The sequence below is a fragment of the Dipodomys merriami genome, unplaced genomic scaffold, assembly GCF_024711535.1.
Source record: "Dipodomys merriami isolate MVZ:Mamm:240054 unplaced genomic scaffold, mDipMer1.0.p SCAF_443, whole genome shotgun sequence".
Lineage (NCBI taxonomy): Eukaryota > Metazoa > Chordata > Mammalia > Rodentia > Heteromyidae > Dipodomys > Dipodomys merriami.
In genome coordinates, this window is record NW_027206006.1 from 154,831 (window position 1) to 171,407 (window position 16,577).

Here is a 16,577-nt window from a genome sequence, read left to right on the forward strand (position 1 = left end):
ACACAAGTCCTGTATAATTTGGCACTGAAGCACCTCATGGACCTCAGAGCATCATGTAGCGAGAGTCAAAACTGAGGCCCAAAGTGGGAGCCAGTGTTTTCCCAATTTCTAGTTTAGGATCTGGTGCTCTACTTGGGCTGATGCTTCAACACTGGCCAGATCCAAAACTCTCCCTTCTATCCTGCACACACCAAGAACCAGTTTAGGACTCTGGGATAAATTCAAAGACCAGCTTCTGGTCTTTGCTAGCATTGTGGCTGGTGTGGTGCAAGGACATATGTGTGGAAAGTGGTTTGGTATTTAGCTACATGTCCTTTTGCCATGGGACACTATGCCAGAGCCACACAGAAAGTCCATCCCTGGCAGGGTAAGGATCCAGACATAAACACACAGCTTTCAAGGGGCTAGGAAGGTGGCTCAGTAATAGAGTGCTTGCCTCACATGCATGAGAACTTGGGTTCAATTCCTCAGCACCACATGAACAGAAAAAGCTGGAAGCAGCAAGTGGTAGAGTGCTGGCCTTGAGCTGAAGAGCTAAGGGATAGCACCCAGGTCCAGGGTTCAAATACCAAGACTGGAAAAAAAACACAAAAACAAACAACCACCACCACAACAAACAAAAACAGCTTCCAACTAGGGTGTGTGGAAAAGGCAAAGTTCTGCAGGCTGGCGAGGTGGCTGCATTTCCTTCCCCTGTGTGGGCCCCATCCATCAGCCTCCCTGAGGGATCTCAGCTACTTGTAGGGCACATTTTCTAAATGTGAACCTGTTTTTCTTATGAGAATCAAAGTGCTCCAACTAACTGCAAGATCATAAATACTCAAAAGTGACTGTTAATAGCAGTGGCAGTTTGCAAAATACCAAATGGCAGCAAGAAGTGGATATCATAACTTACCTTCTTTGCTTTCCCATGTTCACAGAGGTGTTATGCAGGGTGTTTTTTTTTTTCCTGGTGGTTCTCTTTTTTGTTTTGTTTTTTAAGTGATGAGATCTTCTTTCAAGTAGGTTCACAGGGGCTCCCTGGGACTTCAGGCAGTACCTTGAAAATTACTTAACAGATACTAAAAAGAAAACCAAAGAAGCCTACAATTCCAAGCCTAAAAGCTAATTTTAAAAATATGCCTAATATCCCAATGCTAGTGGCTCATACCTGTAATCCTAGCTACTCAGGAGGCTAAGATCATTAAATTATGGTTCATGGCCAATGCAGGCAGGAAAATCTATGAGACTCTTATCTCTAATTAACTAGAAAGAAATGTAGGAAGTAGAGGTAAAGCTTTCGTGGTATAGCACCAGCCCTGCATGAAAGAAGCTAAGTTTACCATTCTTTTACACATGAAAAAAATCAGGTCCCAAAAGGTCATTTGTCCAGGCCACTCAGCTACAGGACAAATTGGGAGATGTGAACAGAAGGTATCTAACTTTAGAACTCAGGGCTTGGCTCTCACCCTGCTACATTCCCAGTCAAAGCAGACCAGAGAAGGATGGAGGACCTCAGCAAAAACCATCCCTGTGGCCATGTATTGTGGTACTCAGGAAACAGAGGCAAGAAGAACACTAAGAGTATGAGGTAAACATGGGCTACATGGACAGATCCTGTCTTAGAAAAACAATCCTTGTGCACAGGAGCAGCCTAGGGACTATGTGAGTATCACATTATGGGAACCTGTCATTATTAGCTCAATGAACAAAAGGATAAACTTTTAGAAAATAGCCAAGATCCCTATATGAAATGGTGGACATAGAGGCCTAGTTTTGCCACCCACTGTCTTTTTGGCCTTTGTTCCTTTATCACTTAAATGGTGCAAATACCACCTTCTCATTGTTAAGACAATTTTGGTGAGCTCACATATGTGAAAAGTTCTTTGAAAAACACAAAGTGCTGTATAAATTGTGTTATTAATGAAAATCTCTAAAAATTGAGTCAAGTTGCTAAAATTCATTCTCTCAGATCCCTTTTCCAGAGGCAGAAAGTGAGGGGAAAAGAGATGAAAATAACTTGCCTAAAGTTCCAACATTGAGAAGGAATGTCACATACATGGCAGGAGGTCTGGAGTGTCATTTGTTCTTCCTGCCCTCCAGTCCATCCTGTTTACCAATGCACACACACATGCAAATACACACACACACACACACACTCCCCTCTTTAGCAAACAAAGGTGCTGGGCAAGTAATTGCTAGGCCTCAGAAGGAGGACACTAGCACTTCTAGTGTCACTGCTGTGACCTTTGACCAAGAGGAGAACTTTCAGCACTAGAACAGAGCTTCTCCCATACAGATAACATTGGGGAGAGCAGAGGGTCAGCAGCCCAGTACTACTGCCAACAGTAAGGAAATAACTCCAAGTTCCTCGTACTTGCAGAATCCTACACACTAGACCATTTTCCTCGGTCCTCATCTCCTCTATTTTCTGACATTCAGTAACATTGTAGAAGGATAAGTTACAGAATCCTACAATCAGGGTTCATAGGAACTCAGATCCTAAGGATTGCCTACTCTAACTCCTCCCATCTGGCATTCCAATTTCCTCCAGTTTCAACTTTGAATTCTTCCAAGGATGGGGAGCTCACTACTTCAGGACCAGCTGACACTCCCCCACACTTACCGAGATTCCATGATAGAGCAAGCACACAATGTAGCAGGGATGAGGCACATGAACCTTCCTCAGGACTAGCCACAGGGTAGAGGGGCCCAGTACAAAGTGACAACACAGCACCTTTTGTTCAAATATTAATACTTTCCAGATAGCAACAGGAGAAGGTTAAACTAAGAATAAGCCTTTTTCTGCGTCAGCCCTAGAAATTGAACTCAGGGCCTGGCACTGCCCTGGAACTTATTTTGCTCTAGGCTAGCACCACTTCTAGTGTTTTGTTGTTGTTGGTTGTGGGGCTTGAACGCTGGGCCTGGGCACTATCCCTCAGCTCTTCCGCTCAAGGCAAGCACTCTACCATTTAAGCTACTGTGCCACTTCTGGTTTTCCAGTGGCTTACTGGAGATAGGAGTCTCATGGCCTCTCCTGTCCAGGCTCACTTTGAACCTTGATCCTCAGATGCAGCCTCCTGAGTAGGTAGGATTACAAGTGTGAGCCACCAGCACTTGGCCACTTCCAGCTTTTCCTTGGCTAACTGGAAATAAATGTCTCATGGACTTTCCTGCCTGGGCTGGCTTCAAAACAATGATCTTCAGATCTCAGTCTCCTCAACAGCTAAGATTACAGGCATGAGAGACTAGCGCCCACCCTAATTACAAGCCTCTGTGCCTCTGCATTGCTTCTGATATTAAATTCAGTGGGCCTGAATTCATCTATTGGCTAATACTACTAGTCATTTACTTAGTTGAGGTAATGATATCAATTTCTGGGGCATAAATAAGTTAACTATTTAGGAATCTTAGAATTCAGAGTAAACACCATTTTTGTGCCTCAAATACTACAAGTTGCATTTTAAGATGTGCAATGAGGGGATGGGAAGGTGGCTCAGTGGTAGAGTGCTGGTTTTGCATGCATAAGGCCCTGGGTTTGATCCTCAGCACCACATAAGAGAAAAAGCCAAAAGGGGCACTGTGGCTCAAATGGCAGAGCACTAGCCTTGAGATGAAGATCTGAGGGATAAGGAGATGTGAGGGGAGGGATGGGAGGGGAAAAACAAAGGAGGAGGCAACAATACTTGATAAGAAATGTACTTATTACCTTGCTCATGTAATTCTAACCCCTCTGTACGGTATTTTCACAATAAAAAATTATTAAAAAAAAAAAAAAAAAAAAGCAGAGGGATAGTGCCCAGGCCCAGAATTCAGGTTCCATGACCAAAAAAAAAAAAAAAAAAAAGTGCACTGAAATGCATGCTAAAGTTACACACTTAGGTACAGAAAGAGTTTGAGGAGTAAGTAATCTGTACATCACCTCATTCAAAGCTGCAGACTGCTCTTCAGCTGCTGGCTCCTGACACCTCTGCAGACCATGAAGGCACCAGGCAAGAAGAATCACAGCCATCACTGAGGCTGGAGCCAGTTTTGTGGGATCCAGTGTTGAGTTGCTGGAAGGCAGGGAGAGGCTCCTTAAAAAATATGAAATTAAGGCACTGTCAGAATACATCAGTAGCCGGGCGCTGGTGGCTCACGCCTGTAATCCTAGCTACTCAGGAGGCTGAGATCTGAGGATCGCGGTTCAAAGCCAGCCCGGGCAGGAGAGACCGTGAGACTCCTATCTCCAATAAAACCACCAGAAAACCGGAAGTGGCGCTGTAGCTCAAGTGGTAGAGCGCTCGCCTTGAGCTGAAGAGCTAAGGGACAGCGCCCAGGCCCAGAGTTCAGGCCCCACGACCGACAAAAAAAAAAAAAGAATACATCAGTAAGTGATGACATGTCACCCCATCTGGACTGTCCCATTGCAAGATCCCCAGCACCACCGAAGAGGAGGATCCACCAATATATCAGATGGCCAACTGTTAAGAGATTCTCAGAGTGGAAGGAAGGGGGCTCAGGCCTATGGTGAATATGACACTGGCCACCACCCAAACTCAGTGTGTTAAAAGTTATGGATTAGATTGAATTGGTAAAGAAAGTAGAGCTAGATTGGTACTGGTGACTCACACCTGTCATCCAAGCTAGTCAGGAGGCTGAAGGCTGACAATCATGATTTAAAGGCAGTTTCTTCAGAAAAGTCCATGAGCCTCTTATCTCCAATGAAACAGAAAAAAAGCTGGAAGTGCAGGTGTGGCTCAAGTGGGAGAACATCAGCCTTGAGAAAAAAAGCTTGGTTGACAAAGTGATGCCTGGAGTTCTAGTCTCAACTCCTGAAGGGGAAAAAAAGGAAGGAAGGAAATGGGAAGGGGAGAGGGGGCAAGGGGATGAGGGAAGAGGAGGGAAAGAAGGAAGGAAGGAAGGAAGGGAGGAAGGGAGGAAGGGAGGAAGGGAGGAAGGGAGGAAGGGAGGAAGGGAAGAAGGGAGGAAGGGAGGAAGGGAGGAAGGGAGGAAGGGAAGAAGGGAGGGAGTGAGGGAAGAGGAATCCAGGACACAAGAACTATCCTGGGATATGGAAGGGGCTAGTGTGGATATGAGACATTGAAGAGTTAAAAGTGGCTTCGTTTAGAAGCAGTAACCCTTCTGCTGCTCATATTAACCTTGGGCCCACCTGAATTTCAGAAACCGTCTTGTTTGTGCTGAAACTGCTAAACCATAGATTACTTGAACAAAGCTACTTTGAAGTCAGGCCCCACTTTGTACTATAGCTGGCCTTGGGTCCCCACAAACTTCAGGAGATGACCAAGCTGGCCCAAGATAAACAGACCCTGTGAACAAACCCAGACCACCAATTATCCCAGCTACAGCTTATCAGAACCCAACTAGCCAGGAAACTCCCTGCTAAGCTTTAACTGCTCTGGAATGCCCTTTAAGACCCAGCCAGTTTGATAACTCCCTACAACCCCTTATTGCCTTGGAATGCCCTGCTGACACCTCTTGTTGCCTTAAATTTGTCAGTCTGTGATTTCTTTTTTTTCTTCTCCTTTTATCCCTTTGTAGTTTTTGCCTTTATAAACACTGTGAAATTTCAGCTCGGGGCTTCCTCCTAAGTTCTGCTGAGTCAGTGTGTGGGACAAAGCCGGAGCTGCAGCCCACCTGAATAAAGCCTTGCTTTTGAAGTGATCTTCTTGGTGGGGGTCCTGCAACAGGCGTACAACCACATGAGTTTGAGTTCCAGCCAAGCCTGGGTGGGAGAAGCTACTCTGCCTGCAACCTTTTTCTCACCAATGCCCCAAGCACTATTGCTTCTCCATATATTTGCTTATACTTGCTTTCTCTAGTTCTGAAGACAGAAATCAAACCCAACTCAGCTTAGCACCTGCTAGCTAGGAGCTTCAATTGTATTCTCCCCAATGTATCCTGGGGAGTATTTCCATCAGGTCTTGCCATTCTGGTCCACTGTAACAGCCCAGCCTTGATGCCTAGCCCTGAGGGCAGAGATGGGGGAACACCCTGACATCTTGATTGTCCTTTTCAGAAACATGGCAGGCACTTGACCAGTCACAGATTGATGAGTGACTGCTACACAATGCCAGAGGTGAAGAAGGGCTGGGGTACAAAGACTGACTGGAGTAGCATTCTGAAAAAGCCATAATCTCTGGGAAGTAGAAGTGTGGCTCCAGTAGGAGAGAACTAGTAATGTGCAAAAAGCTAAGTGGGAAGCCCTGAGTTCAAGCCCCAGTACCAGCACCAATCAATCAATGAGAAAAGAGCTACAATGTGCTCTCAGTGCCATTGGTGATGTGCAGGATAACCCAGCACCAGGGCTTTGGTGCCACACACTGTCTCTAAAAAGCCAGCAGAGATAGCAGACACCATGTCCTTTTTGCTGAGCTTCCTGTAACACAGACTCTTGCAGGAGCAGCCTAAATTCATTTCTTTTTCATTTCCTTGGAACACCACTGCTGCTAAACTAGGACAAATCCTAGAACAGGCCACCCACCTGCCCACCCACCTGTAAGGCAACATGGATTTAACCTGACACCAGGAGATCTCATCTGAGAGCATCCAATTATCAAAGCCAATTATCAAAGCCAAAAAAAGTTAAAAAAAAAAAAAAAAAGCCCAGGACACAAAGGATAAATCTGGAGTGAAGATGTGCTCCTTCTTGCCAGGCCCAAAGAAACATAGGTCCCATGGTTTCCTTACTTACAATAACTAGTATATGTCAGGGACAAGCAGAAAAGGTCAAAAGCTATGTACATATGACCAAATAAGATGATGTCAAGCGAAATGAACCCCAAGATAGGGACACAAGTTTTGTCTTTTTCTTTCTTGCTATGGTTTCTAACATATTTATAATGTACCATGTGATATTTTTTTTGTTTCTTTGTATGTTCTTCCCCCAAGGTATACCCCCTGTTTTCACTGTATTTGATGTCAATGCCCTGTATCTTGTATATACAGTTTTCTAATTTGGGGAGGGAAAGGGAAAAAACAAAATATTTAAATAGGGATACAGGTTGATCCATTGTAACAATGAGATGTACAAGACACTATGTTGAAAAATGAACTTTACAATTTAGGCATGGGTAGGGGGTGTGGGGGTTATGGAGCGTATTTGTGGAGGTGGGAAGGAAGGGATGGTAGGGGAAAAGCAAAAGAGGAGGCAGCAATGCTTGATAAGAAATGTACGCATTACCTTACTCATGTAACTCAACCCCTCTGTACAGCATTTGTACAATAAAAAATGTATTAAAAAAAAGATGTGCTCCTTCTCATCAATAATGCTCTTAAGCATTTAGGTGTTTTCATATCTATTACTTCAACTATTCTTATAAAATTTTCCTGAAAATACTCCAAATTATAGAGCTCAGAGATAATTGTCCTCATTTTACAGATAAGGGCATTGAGGTTCAGAAAGGCTCAGAAAGTGGGCTGGTGCAGGGTTCAAGTAGTAGAGCAACTGAATAGTAAGCAGCAGGCTCTGACTTCAAATGCTAGTACAACCAAAAAAGAGACAGAGGAAGGAAGGCATGGAGGGAAGGGGAGGGAAGGAGGGAAGGGGTCAGGGCTGACATGAAAGGAGGGTAATGAATGATCCCACACTCTAACCACTCTACAATATTCTCTATTCTGCATTCTAAAGAAGTTTGAAAGAGGGGCTGGGAAGATGGCTCAGTGGTAGAGTGCTTGCCTTGCATGCCTGAGGCCCTGGGTTCGATTCCTCAGCACCACATAAGCAAAAAGAAAAAAGCCAGAAGTGGTGCTGTGGCTCAAGTGGTAGAGTGCTAGCCTTGAGCTGAAGAGCTGAGGGACAGCGCCCAGGCCCAGAGTTCAGGCCCCACAACCGGACCCAAAAAAAAAAAGAAGTTTGAAAGAATGGTTTGATAGTACCTACTACAGTTTCAACTGTCAAGGGCCTTTGTTTGCTAGGCTGGTACTCTACCAAAGACTGGTACACTACCTCTTGAACCATACTTCCAATACTGCCTTTTCCTGTTTTTTTCAAGACAGGAGTCTATTCACATCTTTTTTTAAAAAAAATTGATACTGGTACTTGGGCTTGGACTTAAGGCCTTGTGCTCTCACTTGTCATTTTTCCTCAACTCTGCTGTTCTTGAACCACACCTCCACTTCTGGCTTTTTAATAGTTAAACAGAGAGAAAAGTCTCACAGATTTTTCTGCCTGGGCTGGTTTCACACTGTGATCCTCAGATCTCAGCCTCCACATTAGCTAAGATTATAGGCATGAGCTACCAATGTCCACCTTTTATCTATTTTTCTAGAGCAGCTCCAGGGACTCCTTGAGATTTATCTGCCAAGTAAGAAAGTTTTATTCCTAGGAAAATTCTGTCCCCATGTTCTCAGAGCCTGTCACTACCTCCCCCACAGCCTATGGGAACCTTGTCCCAGACTCCCTATGTTAGCAAAATGAGCTCCCTCCCCATAGTTTAATACACTCCTTTTCCTCTCCACAGCTGAGCATGCTCCCTTCTTAGGCAACACTAAGCCCATTTAAAAACACAGTAAATAATCAGCCTCCACAAACTTAAGATGGCATTTCTCTGGAGCAGCTACAACCATATAAGGCAACAAGAGCCCCTTAGTGTGACCTTCAGGTCTGGGCAGATGCAGGGCCTCTTATCTATTATTTGGACAGCAGCCTAGTCTGCCATGATGAAGCCCCTGGCCCTCACCAGGGTCACTACCTCCTAGTCACTTGTATCACCTCTTAATCCTCCTAGGTTATACAGGTCACCTCAGAAAATACCAGATGATTCTTCTCACTGCTAGCCTGTGAGAAGGGGTCTTGCCAGCCCCCCTCCCAGCAATAAACCTACCTTTGTTCTCTGTACCTACCTTTCTCGTGGTTCTCTGACAAAGTGCAAATACTGCTCTTTTTACCTAAAAATCATTTACCATCCCTCTAAATTACCTATACTCCCCAACTCCATGGTGCAGAGCATAGGTGAAGTGATTTCTGTTTTTAAATCTCACTGGATTGTGGGTTGATCACCTCCTATGGTTCTTCCAACTACAAAATAGGATGAATATATCTTTGTCTCCAGTTGGTTGATCTCAGCAGACTTAAACCTTTGGAAAGAAAAAGGGTTTCTCTTCACCTTATGTGCTTTTCAGAGACCACTTACTATCAGTCTGTTTAGTTCCTTAACAGTATTCTTAATTGTTGGGTGCCAGTGGTTCACACCTGGAATCCTAGCTACTCAGGAGGCTGAGATGTGAGGATGGCAGTTTGAAAACAACCTGAGACGTCTGTGAGACCTTACCTCCAATTAACCACCAAAAGTCAGAAATAGAGATGGGCCTCAAATGGTAGAGCATCAACCTTTAAGCAGAACTAAGCAAAAATACTCTGGCTCTGTGATCACACCCGAGTACTGGCACAAAACAACAACAACAAAAAGTCCGCAGCTGGGCGCTGGTGGCTCACGCCTGTAATCCTAGCTACTCAGGAGGCTGAGATCTGAGGATCGTGGTTCAAAGCCAGCCCGGGCAGGAGAGACCGTGAGACTCCTATCTCCAATAAAACCACCAGAAAACCGGAAGTGGTGCTGTAGCTAAAGTGGTAGAGCGCTTGCTTTGAGCTGAAGAGCTGAGGGACAGCGCCCAGGCCCAGAGTTCAAGCCCCACGACCGACAAAAAAAAACAAAAAACAAAAAGTCCACAGTTCCAATAACCACTGTCATATTTATTAATTTGCTTGTTTACCACCTAGGTGTCTCTTCCACAAGAATGTAAGGCACATATCTTGCTGGTTACATAGTTGGTACAACAATAAATGTACTGAATGAATGAATGAATGAATGAATGAATGAATGAATGACTCGATCCATCAAACAACCAATGAATCAATCTTATTTGCATTTGACCACTGTCTAAAGCCCACAATATCTCAATTGCAATAACCAAATTAGGTACAATAGTCAAATAACCTCATGAAGTAGGATAGATAATAGCTTTCTATTTTTCTTCAGCATAAAAATAAAATTAGTGCACAGAAATGGAGGGACAAAGGATGAACAAAAAGCAATGGTAAGCCTGACACCAGTGGTTCACACCTGTAAGCCTAGCTATTCAGAAGGCTGAGATCTGAGGATCACGTTTCAAAGCCAGCCCGGCCAGAAAAGTCCATGAGACTCTGATCTCCAATAAACCATTAGAAAACTGGAAGTGGTGCTGTGGCTCTAGCTGCAGAATGCTTGCCTTTATCTGAAGAGCACAGGGATAGCGCCCAGGTCCAGAGTTCAAGCCTCACACCGACAAAAAATAAATAAATAAATAAAACAGAGGAGAAAGCTGCAAATACATGAAGGCAGGAGCCAGCTCCTCCCTAGAGCCTCCCTCTGCTACCATCCATTCTGCTTTCCACTTTTTCAGACCTCTCTAAGAAGTCTGTCTCCCTTCTCATGATCAGTCATGGAGCAGAGCATAACTTTTCTGGCAGATGTAAACTTCTAGAGTGTACATCAGGGGCTGCACCTTGGATCCCTTGTGCCATTCATGATGTCAAGCACACAACAGGCTCTCAAATGGCCTCCAATTCTGTCACACTCCTCCCCTGAAGAGCTGGAGTCTGGTTCTCTTCCTGTACAGAGGCAGCATTTCAGATATTATTTCTAACTTAATGAATAGAGCTTCTGCCCCGGCCCGCGGGGTCGGTCAACAAGGGCTCGAAGAGGAACTGACCTGAATGAGAGACAAACCAGACACGAGGAAGGAGACCAAGACAGGGTTCTGATCAAGGTCTCAAACTTTATTTTTTACACAGCAGTATACATAGCACGCTGAGCAGGGTAATTAGCATCAGCAGGTCAATAGGGTTGCTAGGCACCAAAACTGCAAAGTATATCTTGCAAAAGGTCATAGGTGGGGAATCTTCAGAAGGTGCCAATCAATGTTGTCATAGGTAAGTTTTAAGGCTTAGTGGCTCTTCTTTTTTTGGGTCCAGTCGTGGGGCCTGAACTCTGGGCCTGGGCGCTGTCCCTTAGCTCTTCATCTCAAGGCTAGTGCTCTACCACTTGAGCCACAGCGCCACTTCTGGCTTTTTTCTTTTTGCTTATGTGGTGCTGAGGAATCAAACCCAGGGCCTCAGGCATGCAAGGCAAGCGCTCTACCACTGAGCCACCTTCCCAGCCCAAGGCTTAGTGGCTCTTATGTAAAGTGGTGGAGGTTCTTATGCAAAGTGGTCGTGCCAAGCAATGTTTTCAAACAGGGTATCAATAGGCTCCAAGGCTTAACAGCTCTTATCAAAGGTAGTAGCTGTGTTTTCTAGCAAACAGCACTTGGTTCCCAGCAAGCTTCAAGTATCATGGACATGTTCAGAGACTACATTTAGGTCAAAGAGGGAATAGAGCTGTCAGCTTGATCTTTTCCTCCTTCCTGAATCATTTGGTCTAGGGAAATCAAGCTACAACACAACACTGTGAGCAGACCACCCAGCTCCAGTTGAGACCCCAGAAGGGTGAAGAGCTAGATATCATGACTACAATCTCACACGAACCAGACCACTTCATACAGCAAAGTGCAAATCCCTGACCCACAGAAACTATGAGGTGTTTGTTCTATAAGTCACCAGATTCTAGAATTTGTTAGGAAAAGTGAGGAGAGGAGCAGAAGGGAGGGAAGGGAGGGAAGGGGAGAGAAGGGAAGAGGGAGGGAAGTGGGGGAGGCCTCTAGCAAAGGCTAAATCACACAGCCCAGACATACTCTGCTCCAGCCAACTCTGCTGGAAACTAGTTTCACCTCTTGCTCTTTCTTTTCCAGCCCCAAAGCCCCTGGCAACCACACAGCCCTCCTGGAACTATGCTCTTCCTGCCCTTTTACATTTGCTTTTTCCTGGGGGAGTGAGGAACGGGGAGGGTCCTTTTGCTCTTCCTAACATCCCTTTTCCATTTTATTTGTTCTATTCAATGCATTTTAAATTTTTTATTTTTCACAGCCTTTATATATATTGGCTGTGACCATTCCCCACATTCATTTGATCATTCCCTCCCCCCACCCCGCCTCATCTATCTACATTTAATGTTTTGAACCATATGGACCAATTCGAAGTTTGTACGTGGGCTGGGAATATGGCTTAGTGGTTGAGTGCTTGCCTAGCACACATGAAGCCCTGGGTTCAATTCCCCTGTACCACATAAACAGAAAAATAAGAAGTTTGTGTATATATGTGTGTGTGTGAGTGTATATGAAAGAGACAGAGACACTGACAGAGAGAGAGACAGAGGGGGAGAACAAGCATTCCATGTAGTAAGAGGCAGGTGGTTTTCATGCAGTCAATGTGGCTGGGAACAGAGGTGGGGAAGACAGGAGAGGAGGGGACCAGGAGTAGTTTCCTACAGGAGAGCCAGGGGCATTATTCACATTTCCAGAGATCACTATGACTGATGAGTAGAGAAAGTCATAAAAATACCACAGGTCAAGCACATCTTTGCCTCAATTTCAAAATCTAAAACATTAATAACTTCTTAACTCATTTAGCAACAAAATCTGATCTAAAAAGACACGTGTATTAATAGTCTTTATTTATCCAATTCATGTGTTGTCTGAATACATTTTGGCCATGGGGGGAGGGAGGTGCCTGATCACAGGGAACCAATTGCACTGTGCCAACATTCCTAATTTTAAGAACACTTGTGTGGATGTTGCAGACTGACTGCTTGGGTCCCTTCTGCCAAATTCACCAATGTGCCAGAATTTGGGGTGATTATTTCATGAGGAGGGAGCCCCAAGAGTGGGATTAGTGTCTTCATGAGAAGAAACAGGAGCTCTCCCCTGAACACTGTCTTCACCCCTAATTGTTAATTGCAAAAAAAGCAATTAGCTATAAACTAGCACCTTGACCATGACCTTGACTCTGGCAGCCTTGAGCTCAGACTTTCAGTTTCCCCAACATGAGAAATACAAGATTCTGTAAATCTTCTGTTCAAGTTCTGTTCTCTCAGCTCACACTGACAAAGACCACCAATTATCAATATTTTAATTCTCTGCTGCAACACAACCATCATTGCCCACTATGCAGAATGCGATACAGCCATTCCAGATGTTGACCTTCCAACTACCACAGTGGTGTGAGACCCTTCAGGGGGAGGATGGTGGCCAGGCATGGCCTCTCCAGGTCCAGCTCCTGGCAGAACAACTGCTCTATTTAGCTGTGCACAGGATGGAGATCAACATCATCCAACACCAACATCTCACACCACCAATTTCCTTCCCTATGCCTTAGCAGAGCTTTCAGTAAGTTCTCCGCCACTAGGTAAATAGCATGGCTTTCCCCTCTCCAAGTCCCACTCGGACTCTTTCTTGAGAACTCTGCCACGGCCCTGAGCAGAAGGTGTTTGGAACCATTTCCTCAGCCATGTGATGGCAACTCAGATAGTGGCTGCTCCTACAGCTGATATTCCTATGTCCTTTACAGTTTTTTTTTTAATTTTGGTGCCAGTCCTGGGGGTTTGAACTGAGGACCTGGGTGCTGTCCCTGAGCTTCTTTGGCTCAAGGCTAACACTCTACCACTTCAGCCATAGCTCTATTTCTGCTGCCCAGACTGTCTTCCAATTGCCATCCTCAAATCTCAGCCTCCTGAGCAGCTAGGATACAGGCTTGAACAACTGGCTCATTAGCAAATCTCTCATTAGTCTATTCTCTTGTTTTATAGTTAAAAAATCCTCTGTATTAACCTGGTTGAAGCCTGACTCTGAATTCTAAAGTGTGTCCACTACAGAGGGTCTAGGTTAAGAGAACCCACACTGGGCATAACAATGGCATCACTATCACAGTTATTAAGCACCAGGTACTATTCAAAGTGGTGTGTGTGTGTGTGTGTGTGTGTGTGTGTGTGTGTGTGTGTGTGTGTGTGTGTGTGTGTGTGTGTGTAAACTCATTTAATCCTAAAACCTATCCCCTGAAGCACTAAGTAGTATAATTATGTCCATTTTATTGGGGAGGGTCAGTGCTAATCAGCCGGGACAGGAAAATCTGTGAGATTCTTTTTTTTTTTATTTGTCTGTCACGGGGCTTGAACTCTGGGCTTGGGCATTGTCCTTGTGCTCTTCAGCTCAAGGCGAGTGCTCTACCACTTGAGCCAAGGTGCCACTTCCAGTTTTCTAGTGGTTTATTGGAGATAAGAGTCTCATGAAAGGTGAGCGCCCCCGTGGCTCACGCCTGTAATCCTAGCTACTCAGGAGGCTGAGATCTGAGGATCCCAGTTCAAAGCCAAGAAAGTCCGTGAAACTCTTATCTCCAATAAACACTCAGAAAACCAGAAGTGGCACTGTAGCTCAAGTGGTAGAGAGCTCGCCTTGAGCTGAAGAGCTGAGGGACAGCACTCAGGCCCAGAGTTCATGTCCTATAATCGACAAAAAAAAAAAAAAAAAAAAAAGAGTCTCAAGAACTTTTCTGCGCGGATTGACTTGGAACCATGATTTTCAGATCTCAGATTCCTGAATAGCTAGGATTACAGACTTGAGCCATCAGCCCCCAGTGTCTGTGAGATTCTTATCTCTAATTAACTACCAAAAGAGCCAGAAGTGGAGCTGTGACTCAAGTGGTAGAGCACTAGCCTTGAGCAAAAGAGGTTAGGGACAACACCCAAGCACAAAGCTCAAGTCCCAGGAGAACGTCTCCACTCTCCCTCCCCCCAAAAAATTAAAGAAATGACAAAAGAAAGAGATTAAGAAATGTATTCAGGCTGGGCAGTGATGGCTCACACCTGTTATCTTAGCTATTCAGAAGGCTGAGATCTGAGGATCATGCTTTAAAGCCAGCTTGGGCAGGAAAGACCATGCTAGATTATTAGACTTTCCCAGAAAACCTCACAGACATCCAGGTACAGAGAATAAAGAAAAGTTTATTGCCAGGAAAGGACCCGGCAAGAAACCTTCTCACAGGGGAGAAGTGAGAAGCAGCACCAGCTATGTCTAAGGTGACCTATATAACCTAGGAGGTTTAGGAGGGGCTAGAAAGGACGAGGAGGCAGAGACCCTGGTGTGGAAGTGTGGGCCAGGGGCTTCATAATGGAAGATGAGGATTTATGGCTACTGTCCAAATAGTAGATAAGGGGTCTCTCAACTGCCCAGACCTGAAGATCACTCTAAGAGGCTCTTGTTGCTTACATGGCTTATATGGTGGTAGCTATTCCAGAGAAGAGCCATCCCAAGGTAGAGCGTGTTGGAGGCTGATTATTTACTGCCTTTACCAAGTGGGCCTGGTGTTGCCTAGGAAGGGAACATACTAAGCTGTGGAGAAGGGAAGGAGTGTACTAAGCTATGGGAAGGGAGTTCATTTTGCTAACTGTCCATGAGACTCTTCTCTCCAATTACCCATCAAATTACCCATCCAATTACCCAGACACAAAACTGTGGCTCAAGTGATAAAGCTCTAGCCTGGACCAGAAAGGCTTAGGGAGAGCGCCTATGTTCTGAGTTCAAGTCCAGGACCAGCACCAAATAAATAAATCAATAAATAATGTATCTAAACACATATAACTAAGACAGTGATGTCTGGATCAAACCCAGACAAAACAGAGGTCTTGAAAGGTTGGTATTAAGGCAGAATGAGAATGAGGCAAGGAGACAAGGGGTAGTAAGGAAGGCAGTCTGAAAGGTACCACATGGCCTTTACTGGGCTCTCAAGGTCATGTCTGAAATTCACTGTCTGGCAGCAGTACAACAGGTCTGAAGGTCAGAGACTGGGTCCCTCCCTCTAGGAATATTGGAGTACCAGTCTGGGGTACATTCAGTATTCGGTAAGAAACTGATGGATGACTCACATGTAAATGAAGCAGAACCATAGACTCAGCCAGCAGCCCTCAATCAGGCTGAGACTGCACAGCAAGGCCTGGAACTGGAGTGTACACATCCTTCCCAGGATCATCCTGGGCTTCTCCCTGACTCACCTGGCCCAGCTATAAATGCTTGACAGAGGTAAACAAAACAATTAGTTGGCTGCATGACTTAGCTACTAAACACAGTATTCCATGAACTGCAAGGTAGACTAGGCAGACCCAGCTCTGCCTATGGCCCAGCTTCTCCCAAACCTGGGGACTTTGACTACTCCTTGCAGTTTTCCCAGTCCGGACTGCTGTCTGTGCTGCACCTCTGCCTAGAATCACATGGCTTCCCACCCCTTCCCTAGCCTTTAGGGCCTGGCTGAATCATCACACTCAACTTGAAAAGAATAGTCAGGGCTTCCCTTTTCAGGAGGCCAGGCTCTCCCATGAACTTGCACACACCTGTACTCACAGAAGCCAGAGAGACACACTGCATTCTGGGATTAGGACTTCAGGCTCTGCAGGCCAGTCAGCATTTCAGCAGCCAGCTGTGTGGCCCTGAGTGAAGCATATCTCTTGCCCTATGCTTAGTACCCTCATCCATAAAATGGAGCAATTATGGTCCACATATTATTAGGCTGATGTGATCATGAGCAGGGTACCAGATACTGCAATCCTAGTTAATGAAGAGGCTTGATAAAGAGAGTCACACTTCCAAATCAATCCGGGCAGAAAAGTCTGCAAGATTTCATCTACATGGAAGGCAGTGTGTGCTTGTGATGTCAGGAAGAGCGGCAGTCTAGAATAAATGAATCACATTCAGGT

At 45.1% G+C, this 16,577-nt stretch overlaps 1 protein-coding gene across 20 annotated transcripts in view; it reads right to left on the bottom strand.

Annotated features, from left to right (window-relative positions):
• LOC138808151 (hepatoma-derived growth factor-related protein 2-like) overlaps positions 1 to 16,577 on the bottom strand; it is a 299,202-nt gene that overhangs the window by 64,176 nt on the left and 218,449 nt on the right. For 18 of the 20 annotated variants that reach the window (XR_011366411.1, XR_011366420.1, XR_011366418.1 and 15 more), the window contains one exon: positions 896 to 4,055. The gene's annotated coding sequence lies outside the window, so the exon portion shown is untranslated. Of the gene's footprint in view, positions 1 to 895; positions 4,056 to 8,899; positions 8,972 to 16,577 lie in introns of those variants that run through there. The other 2 variants (XR_011366410.1, XR_011366422.1) reach the window with 2 other exon arrangements.